Source organism: Adiantum capillus-veneris, chromosome 21 (genome assembly GCF_014529385.1).
Source record: "Adiantum capillus-veneris isolate H3 chromosome 21, ASM1452938v2, whole genome shotgun sequence".
NCBI classification, from domain to species: domain Eukaryota; kingdom Viridiplantae; phylum Streptophyta; class Polypodiopsida; order Polypodiales; family Pteridaceae; genus Adiantum; species Adiantum capillus-veneris.
This window is the reverse complement of record NC_140951.1, coordinates 12,653,194-12,663,830: the sequence shown is the minus strand read 5'-3', so window position 1 is coordinate 12,663,830 and position 10,637 is coordinate 12,653,194.

The following is a 10,637-nucleotide window of genomic DNA, read 5'->3' as shown; positions in this document are numbered from 1 at the left end:
AAAGAGATAGAGTACCCATAGCTGGAGGCATAGCACATGCCAAAACTTGTCAGTTAGGAAGTTGAATTGCAGAACCCAAAATTGGACCTTATTGGCCATATTGTTAAGGTATCGAGCCCCACGACCACCACTGTGAGTATCTTAAAAAGAATGGCAAGAAGAAAGTGATATTGGTAGTATCTCTCCAGTTTGGCTTTGCAGTCAAGGGGTGAGTTGTGGCAGGGCTCTGTCCTTGGTGGCAACCACCACAGGCCAACTTAAGTTCCCTTTGTACTAATGTCTAGCGATTTCAGGGCGGTGCCCTTCGTTAGTTGATGTAACAATGTCTTTGTGCTTTGGGTCTTGGTTGCTGATTGGAGTCATGGCTCGGAATTAGCATGGCTAACCATGTAACTTTTTTTGATTTCACAATATTTAAAAACACTCAGTATTGTGAGTTTTTTTTTTTTTTTTTTTTTGGGGGGGGGGGGGGGGGCAAGGATGCTTGTCCACAACCCATTACTACTAGGGGAGTTGAGGTTTTGAGCGGGCTTTTTTCAAATTTTGGTCAACATACCAATTCAAAAAAAAAAAGCTCGCTTCGCTCCAAAATCAGTTTTTGGAGTGAGCTTCTCTCTCTCTCTCTCTCTCTCTCTCTCTCTCTCTCTATATATATATATATATATATATATATATATCTACCCCCTCTCTCTCTCTCCCCCCCCCCCCCTCCCCCCTCTTTCTCTCCCCCCAAAGGTGGTTTTGAGGGAGCGATGATGTTGGTGAAGCACGCCCACATGTGAGTTAGCATTACCTCCATGGCAAAGGTAGAAGAGGTTTGCCTTTGGCTTGGAAAAAAAAGAAAGGATGCATGTCCACAATCCATTACTACTAGGAGTTGAGGTTTTGAGCGAGTTTTTTTTTTCCATATTTTTCTCAACATACCAATTCAAAAAAAAAAAGCTCGCTTCTGATTTTGGAGCGAGTTTTTTTATATAAAATCTCTCTCTCTCTCTCTCTCTCTCTCTCTCTCTCTATATATATATATATATATATATATATATATGTGTGTGTGTGTGTGTGTGTGTGTGTGTGTGTATATGTATATGTATATATATATATATATATCCCCTTCCCCCTTCTCTCTCTTCCCCCCAAAGGTGGTTTTGGGGGAGCAATTATGTTGGTGAAGCCCGCCCATATGTGAGTTAGCATTACTTCCATGGCAAAGGTAGAAGAGGTTTGCCTTTGGCTCGTCAGAGGCTAGTTCACTACCCTCTACAAAAAAAGAGTGTGTGTTGAATTAGGCGGGGTCCAGACGAGCATGGAAATTCATGTTGTTTTCATTGCCTTCGCTTGCCTCATTCACACAAGGCGGAGAAAATACTCCATTTTAAGAAGGTGTGAAGCAGCAACGTCTGCTGAGTAGTAGCGTCCTAGTAATTCTATTGGTTGCAGGGTCGTGAACATGTGCTCAAAACTTGTTGTCCGCATCTCACACTGGAAAAGTTCAGGACAATTTTATTCTTCCAAGGGGGGTTCTCGGATTTTCAGTGGGTCCGAAAATGGGTTGCATTTTTGTTGCCCAATGTGTGCGCACCAGCAGGGACTCTAGCACCTGCCCCTCTCTCTTCCACTGCCCCGTTGCCCCGTCTAAGAGGAGCATTGAGAGCTCCTTCTTCTCCACTTGTCTAAAGACATCAACTTTTGAGGTTTACTTAAAACGAATGTGAACTCTCTTTCATGTAGTGTTGGTTGATGTATATACATATGCTGCCTCAAGAGGAACACTTTATATAAAACCTTTATATCGCATGCGTTCAAGGCTTGTTTATAAAACCCCTTATCTATTATTTTTTAACTAATAAAAGGGACCCCTTTTCTATTCAATTGTGAATTTTTTTCCAAGATCCTTCTAACAACCCCCTTCTTTATGTGAAAATGTGGAAAAGAATAGATTTAAATCATCCCTACTATCGAATGCACATGATAGGCACATATCCTTCTACGTGACCCCCCCCCCCGCGCGAGTATGTTGCTTACCATCCAACCCAAGAATTTGTGTGTAGATAATGTATACGTTCTTACAAGCCACATAAGGCCTCTTTGCCTTCTTTATTCCTTGAAAATCTGGGTGTGTGCACTAGGGATCCATAGCCGCAAGCACATCATGTACATCTTGAGTTGAGATCTTAAATAGGGCATAACGATTAGGTGCCAAATTTATCTCTTGCAAGAAACAAGCATCCATATGTGATGCCTCCTTAAAGACACCAAATCTCCACTTTTTTCTACACTTGCTTGAGGCTTTAACTATCTCTCCTTCCTTGAAAACCTCTAGAAAAGGAAATCCTATCACAAAATCTACCTCAAGTCAACCCGCATGCTCCTTCTTTGATACATTTTTCCCACTCTCTATAAACCAAGATGTTGGCCTTTCTGGTGGTTCCAATCCTTGTTTGGTGTTAACTTTAAGTGTGTGGCACATCATGGCCACTAGTTTTGCCTTTGATCTTTGTAAGTTATATCTCTCCTCGACCACACCAAAACACTTACAAAATACATTTTGAGGCATCCTTCTTACTACCCAATAGCCCTTTGGAAAAAAAACCTCGAAATCATCAAAACCATATCCACCCATAGTGTCTATAGTGGCCTCTCTTATCTCATTATTATCATGGAGCTCCTCATCCATGGAATGTACATTCACATCAATTTTTTGTCCCTCTGTCTCCATGCCCATCTCAAATAAAATCTTTTCCGGTTGTTTGAGCTCTTTTCACAGTTTGAATTCCATTGCATAGACAGGATTCTATGACATTGTTTCCATAGACCCTCTAGCATTCTTGCTGCGCACAATATCTCTATCTCCATGAAAAATAGGTTGCTCATAAAATGGTGTACTCGTCACTCCACCTCGGAGGGCACTAGCCAACACGCATGGGCTAGGAGTTTTTGCTTTTGTTTTGATCTGTCTAAATTTTTTTGCATGTTAGGAGCAAGCCCTATGTATCTACCAATCATATAGCCATGTTGTTTGTATCTTGAATGTAACATGCATCATACAAAAGAAATTTTTTTTAAACCCTCTTCACCACCAAGCCAAGATGCATGAATGGTCTCTGAAAAATTTGTACTAGAAATTTGAGCCTTTTTCCAAGGATTCATAGAAATCTACATCCCAGACACACAAAGCTTTAAATTACTGAATCACAACATAGAGAAGGTCAAAGTCAGGTTTGTAATTGTGTCATACTGCACAATGAAGGCTACCCCAGAGAGATATGCTTGTCTCCCACTACTTGAACCATCTCTTGAGGGATTTGATACTCTTGCTTGCAACATTCTATGACCACCATCTTCTTATTATTTTGCTTTCCACGTTGCCAAACTCGTTGTCCTAGATTTGTGCCAAGTTTCACACATGTCTATGTGGAGGTTCAAGCTATCTTTAGGTATATATTTGTTAATATGTTTCTATTAACTTTTCTCCCAATGGAAGAGAAAAGACGTTTATCTACTAGTCATGATGTTATTTGGACATCCATTGTAGATTGTATGCAATATCCCAATTTGCTCCAACCTCATCTGCCATGAAATCTGCAAAAATCCATTAGCAGGCAACCTTCTTGAATCAACACATCATTAAGAGATTTCCAAAATAATACTTGTGTCTGTATCCTTGTCTTTGGTGTCACAAATAGAAATTACCATCAATCCCCTCAAACTAATTTTTTTTCACAAATATTAACCACAATAAGCTTTCATTTGGTGACAAAAGAAAGTGCAAGAGAATAAAAAAAACTTACCTAGGATCATAGATAGAGCATACACAATTTCCCATCCATCTATTCTATGTGTATGACAGAAATGTACCCAAGCAATACTCAAATCTCCATTTTCTCATCATTGCATGCAAGAATGTCTATACCGAACCTTGGTCCTTTTGTTGACGTCTTATAAGTGTAACATTTATCATTAGGCCCAGCTTGCCAAGGGAAACAACTCCCATGAAAGTAAGAAAAGTGACGTTTTTTCTTTAGTAGCATAATGTGCTCAAACCCATCACCAACAATTGAGGCTTGTTGTCTTTTCTCAACAGAAACCATTATCTTGAACCTATCAATCACAAGGAAGTAATTGAAATAGCTAAAATACAACAAAGAATCTTAGATTTAAATGTTGCATCTATGATTTTGAATCAGTGGAAGCATCGCTTCTAATATATTAAAGATCTTCTCTCCCATCTTTAGGTCACTAGAACTAACAATAGCATCAACAAGTAGTTGTCAGCGACAATCATTTGAATTCTCGTGGGTCCATTACTTCTATCCACCTTCAAAACACTTGAAACCATCTTTCCAATAATTTGTGGGTCTAAGGGAAAAATGTAGTACACTTTGCAAGAGCAAGGACTCTCACCAAAAATAGTTCTTTTTGAAATAATGACAAGTGATACTTAGGGTTTCCTCTTCGATGTTGTTTGAATAATATGGACAAATGACTCTCTTGCAAACTAATGATCCTAACCAATAACTAAGCCTAACAATACAATTTATTGACATGTTAGTTTTATGTGGCTTGGTCAGAAGATGACCGCCATCAGATTTTTGCTTCATCCCTTTCCATCATTTGTAACCTTCTTGGATAGGGGGTAGCTCAAAGGCAACGTCACCATCATAGACTCGTGGAATCTCGATCACCTATTTGATTTCCCTATTGTTCTAAATCATGTTTTGAAGTCTGAACATATTTGGCTACCTAAAATCCATGGGAGGATGGAGTTTCTTGTGAAATCATGCACATTGTCACCTCTGGAATCCAGATGCGTAAAGGGCTTTCCTTTTGAATTGATGGATTGTTTATCTCAAAACAATCTTCTATAGCACATGGAATGTTGTGCCAACCTTATTTTTACCCTTAGTGCCAAAGTTGCTCTCCCAAATATAAGAAATATATTGCATATCAATAGAATGATCAATGAAGTACTCTGTGGATAGAGTTCTGTCGTGCTCATTCCCTTCAATATCCCACTCAGAAGGGGTTTTAACTTCCATTCTTTCTAAACAAACATACACTATTGCTTTCAAAGAAATAATTTTCTCAGTTTCGAAGCAAGAGTTTCTTCTCCACTCCTATTGTAATTTTCTGTTCCAAGTGTCCAATAGATGTAAAAGGGTTTGGGTACTTTAAACTAGTTAGATCTAAATATGATAATATAGATTGTAATGTTTAATGTGAAATTTTAATGTTTAAAAACTCCTTCTAAGAAATATTTTTTCACAATATTTTGAATTGTTACATCATAAATGATGGCGATTGCTGACGACTACAAGATAAAATCATGAAAAAATTTAGTGGATCTTGGATTGAAGCTAAATAATGGACATTTTTATTCAAAAATCTTGCAACTGAAAAAGTGTTTTTTACATAGAGAAGTGAGCGGCCTCCAACAACCACAAAATGAGAGTAGCTTGAAAACTAAAGGCAACTTTAATATGTGCATTTTTTTCCAAATTGCTTTCCGGTTGTGTTTGCATGGCAATATCAAGTTGATGTCAAAGCCCCTTTTTCTCCTCATTCATTTTCTCATTGTAATGCCTATTGCCCGCACAGGAGCAATAGGCATAACGGGAATGATTACCCGCAAACTGCCTTACATTATGTGAACATCAAACACATAGAAATAGGATAGAAGACAATACACAATACACAGGCACAGAACACCTCCTGCTTCATTCATATGTAATCCGGACACACAGAGTTACAACAGCAGATGTAATGGATAACATAAGGTAAGGTACATCAAAGACAGGTATGCCCCTCCATATACAACCATTGCTCCAGCGCAGATCGAAAACGGTGCACACACTCCTCCTGTCCCATGATATCTTGTGAAGAACTGCCGCCACGGTCGCCGCATGACTCTTGATCCGCAATGTCCAGACCTCCGCAGGACCGCATTGTGCGACTTATGCCGTAACACCTGGCACGCACGGTGGATCGCGCGAACCCACACTAAGCCCCTCCGGTTGGAAGGTTCCGGTTGCTGATCTTCGACCTGTTCTGGTGAAGATGAAATGTCAATGTATCCAAAGCCTCTAAAATCTGCAGTATGGGCCTGATAGACCTCATCCAAAAGATGTGGATCTATCTCTGTGTGCTCCGGCCAAGGAGCCCTGGGAATAAACTGTCAGAGGGGAAGAAGAGCCCTCCACAGAGAAGAGAGAGAGAGAGAGAGAGAGAGAGAGAGAGAGAGAGAGAGAGAGATTAACGTCCGCTGCCATAACTGATTAATATGAATGAAAGCTTGATGATTACAAAGGTTATAAGAGCCCATTCTTATAGGTTTGTAGTGTCCCCTCGCTCCTCATGAGCCACACCCCTTGGCATCCCCTCTAAGGTTGAAGACCATCCAATACGGCCAAGGCATAACACATGGCACACACCGGCTTATGCCGTAACACTCATCTCCGCCTACAAAGCTCTCTGTCCAGAGGTTGGTTACCTTTTCGACCTCCATTTTCTCCATCTCCCCCTCTGTCTCCTCTTCCTCGCTTGCACCAACCCTGCACGTGAGCATGCAGTCCGTCCGCGCGCATGCGAACGGACTGCGTGCTCACGTGCAAGGGTGGTGCAAGCGAGGAAGAGCAGATGGAGGGGGAGGATAATATTTTTTATTCAAAGGTGTCATCAACAATCAGAGCAAACAAATGATGGTTTCTTTTGATATTATGCTTGCTAGTCATCATTTACTCGTCGATCAAAATGATAGCAAGCCTGCCTTCTCCCCCTCCATCTCCTCTCACAACCCCTATGCGTGATAAAAAATGTAGTGATTCGCAAAAATGGATTGATTTATTTGATTAAAAAACCCCATAGGGCAATGAGCACGCAATCCGTCCGTGCGTTCGCAGACGAACTGCGTGCTCCTTTGCCAACATGGCTTGCAAAATCCAAGCAAAATTTTCCTTTTTGCTGCCCTCTCAATTGATTTCGTGAAGTTCCAGTAGACTCAATGCTAAGCTGGCTGCTCTCCTTACCGCCTGCTATGCTGATTGGATTATGTGCTCGTATAAAGTGTCTTTCATAGCATCATGAGCTCGCTGATCGTCTGTGCACGCGCGGATGAGCAATGTGCTCATGACTCCTCATATGCGTATACATGGAGGTGCCGTTGTTTAGGTTTGCTGGCGGGAATATGCGTCAAGAGGGCGACCCTCCTCATTACCCACGAGCTGCTCCGCGAAGCTCGACTGCAGCTAGGCTACACGCAACTCCCCATGCCTTTCAACTCGCCCCTCTTCAGTTTTAGACACAGTTCAGGTGGTGATTTTTACCCTGCTTGCATGACTTCCGACTTGAAGGAGATTCTAACTCCAATTCCAGAAGTGACGTTGTAACATTTAATGGCCTAATAACTTATGTGTAGCGGAAATTAGCATGAACATAGTGGGCATTTCATTAGAATAGATTCCTAATGAGAATTACAAGAGTGCTTGGGTGGAGAGAGCAACAAAAAGCATAACACCTAGTTAGATAGCATCAACAATACTTTCAAAAGAGACATAAATTAAGCTATTGACAACAATTGAGGACCGGATTTTCATGGAGCCGGCCCCCCCTCCAAAAGGCTTTGTATTATGGTTTCTCCCATCAAGAGAGACATTGTACAATACAATTCTTTGTGTTCCTTCAAGACTAACTAGTGCAATGACGATGAAAACTTCATGCACTAAGCAAAACACTTAACAAACACAACTTGAATTATCCCTGTTCTCAGATCCAAGAGCTCACACACCTTCGACGATGGTGAGAGCTAGCAGGGTATGAGAGTAGATTGAGAGGAAGAAGGAGTATCTTACGAGAAAGATGTACATCTCCTCACATAATCACTCATATTAGCATAGCTTAGCTTAGTAATTAGCTTGGTAGAGAAGATGAGCATGCATTGAAGCTTGGCTCTTGGTTGGATTTGCATCCACATGCCAAGAGAGTGTTGATGTAGGTTTCTATCTCACAAGCTTGGAGTAGGTGATGAGCTCTCCATTAAAGCTTGGGAGGAGATAGAGTATTCTTTCTTCACACCTGAGCCTGTGTGAGTGTGTGTGTGATAATGCCTTGCAAAAATCAGCCCCCCTCTCTCTCTTGGGCGAGCCCTTCCTGCTAAATTGGTCTGGCTTTTGCCTCATTGGACCTCCCCAAGTCAAGCCAATGGGTGTTAAGCAGCATAAGTGATAGCCTTCTGACATGTGTGCCCCTTTCCCCTTTTGTGAGAGCTTTAGGTAATTAAATAATTAAACTAAACTCTCATTGGACCCCTTTGCCTCCTGGCCAATAGGAATTAGGCAAGCCATTGGGCTCCTGAATGCTCATTGGACCCCTTGGGAGACTGCCCAATAGTCTTCTAGGAGACTTAATTCTCATTGGTTTCTTTTATTAAATGTTTTTAAATTAATTAAACTAGATTTACTCTAGCTTAATTCTCATTGGTCCACTTCAAGGGTCTTCCAATAGGAATTGGGCACACCTTGTGGGCATCTGGCCTAGGGAGCTAACATGTGTCCCTAATTCCCTTTGTGTAAAGGGAGCCTGTGTGTGTGTGTGGCTTTCTCTCTCATCCCCTACTAAATGGGCTCGCCCCCTCCTTTGTAGGCTTTGAAGAAGACTTTTGTACACACACTAAGCATCCAATTTCCCTAGGGTTGACCTTTGGACATAACCTTTGAATTTTGGAACCTTAGCATTTTGGAAGTCTTAATGGACTGAACCTTAGGGTCTTTTTAGCCCATTGTTGCACATGACACTTTTGCAGATGGCCCCCCCTTTTGATCCCTATTTTCCCTCCTTTGGATCCCTACTGTGGCCGGTCTGCTAGCTTAACCAATATTCTAGCTTTTTCTCTCCTGGTACCTCCCCACATTAAATGATCAATTTAATATGAGAAAATCATTTAGGAGAATTAGATATTGATTATTATGACATTACCTCTCTCTTGAAATCATAGTCGTCCTCGACTATGGTGTAGAGAAGATAAAGCATATTCATGAGTCCTTTTCTTAGCGGGTAGAGGATCCCTATGTTACCCTACGACATCATTCCACAATGGATGACTAGTCCATTTGGCACTTGAGAGCCTGAGGCTGCCGCAAGCAGGTCTGCACATTAGTCCTATCAGTCTTCCTTAGTAGAGTGACAAGGTCTACTTGGTGTTTGGGAGACGTCGTCTCTGCAAACTTGATCTAAGCATGCATACTACTTCGTTTTTGTGCACAAATAAAGAAAAAGAGAGTCTTATAAGACAAAAATTTTGTTCATTTTTAACAGTTTGTACATTTGCTTACTCTTGGGAAGCATTGTAAGCATTGACAAGGTTTAGGTTATCCTTTAATTGTATGCCTTGCATCCATCTAGCATCTTCAAAAGGATAATTCTTAAACTTAGTAAGATATCGTCGGATAGTCTTACCGCCTCTTAGTACCTTGTCTTCATGTCGGAGAATGGACTCGGGCTGCAGCACCTCTTCTTGGTCCTCGATCTCCGGTGGGTCTTCAATAGTTGGTTCTTGAGGTGGCTCTCCTTTGTAAGGCTTTAATAGGCTCACATGAAAAGCATTGTGTATGAGCCAATGATTGGGCAACTTAAGTTGATAGGCCATGTCATTGATTGGCCTAAGAATCTGGAAGGGACCATAGTACCTTTTTGCTAGTTTAGCATATTACTTTTGGTGGCCCGTAGGATTCTTGCCCATCGTGTGCCTTAATTGAGCCTTGGGAAACTTTAACAAGACCCAATCGTTTTCTTTAAAGGCTTGGGATCTTCTGTGCTTGTCAGCAGCAGCCTTTTGCTTTTGCTGTGAGATAGAGATAGCATCTTTAATCTTTTGAAAAGATTCTTGTAGGTCTCGGCTATACTCATCTGCAGTGAAGATCTTCCCATGTACCTTAAGTAGTAAGGGACTTTTTGATCTTCCCTCAATTACCTCGAAAGGTGCTTTTCCCATGGAAGTATGTACAGTGTTATTGTAAGCATACTCCACTAAGGGTAAGTACTTCTCCCATTGGGATCTTTGATCTACTTCCGTTACATAGGCTTTTAGTAGATCGAGAATTGTTAGGTTAGCTATTTCACTTTGGCCATCCATTTGTGGATGATAGGCCGAAGAGAAATTTAGCCTTGTCCCTAAATTCTCAAAGAGACCCTTCCAAAAATTACTGATCATTCTTGGATCTCTATCCGACACTATGGACATTGGCAAGCCATGGTATTTGAAAATTTGTGAAATGAAGAGGGTTGCCATTTGATGGGCTTTGATAGTCTTTTTGACAGGTATAAAATGAGCTTGTTTACTGAACCTGTCTACTATCGTCCATATTCCCATATTCCCATGGATAGACTTAGGCAATCCAAAGATAAAATCCATGGATATGCTCTCCCATGGTGAATTAGGGATTGGTAAGGGTTGAAGCAATCCAGGTTGCTTCCCTCTATCAAATTTTGTCTTTTGACATACCACACATTTGGAAACATACTCTTGTATGTTCACTTTCATGGTAGGCCAGTAGAAATATGTTTCAATTCCCTTTAAGGTAGACTGAATCCCTATATGCCCCGCATACGGGGGAGCATGAGATTCATACATTACTTTCTCACGCAGG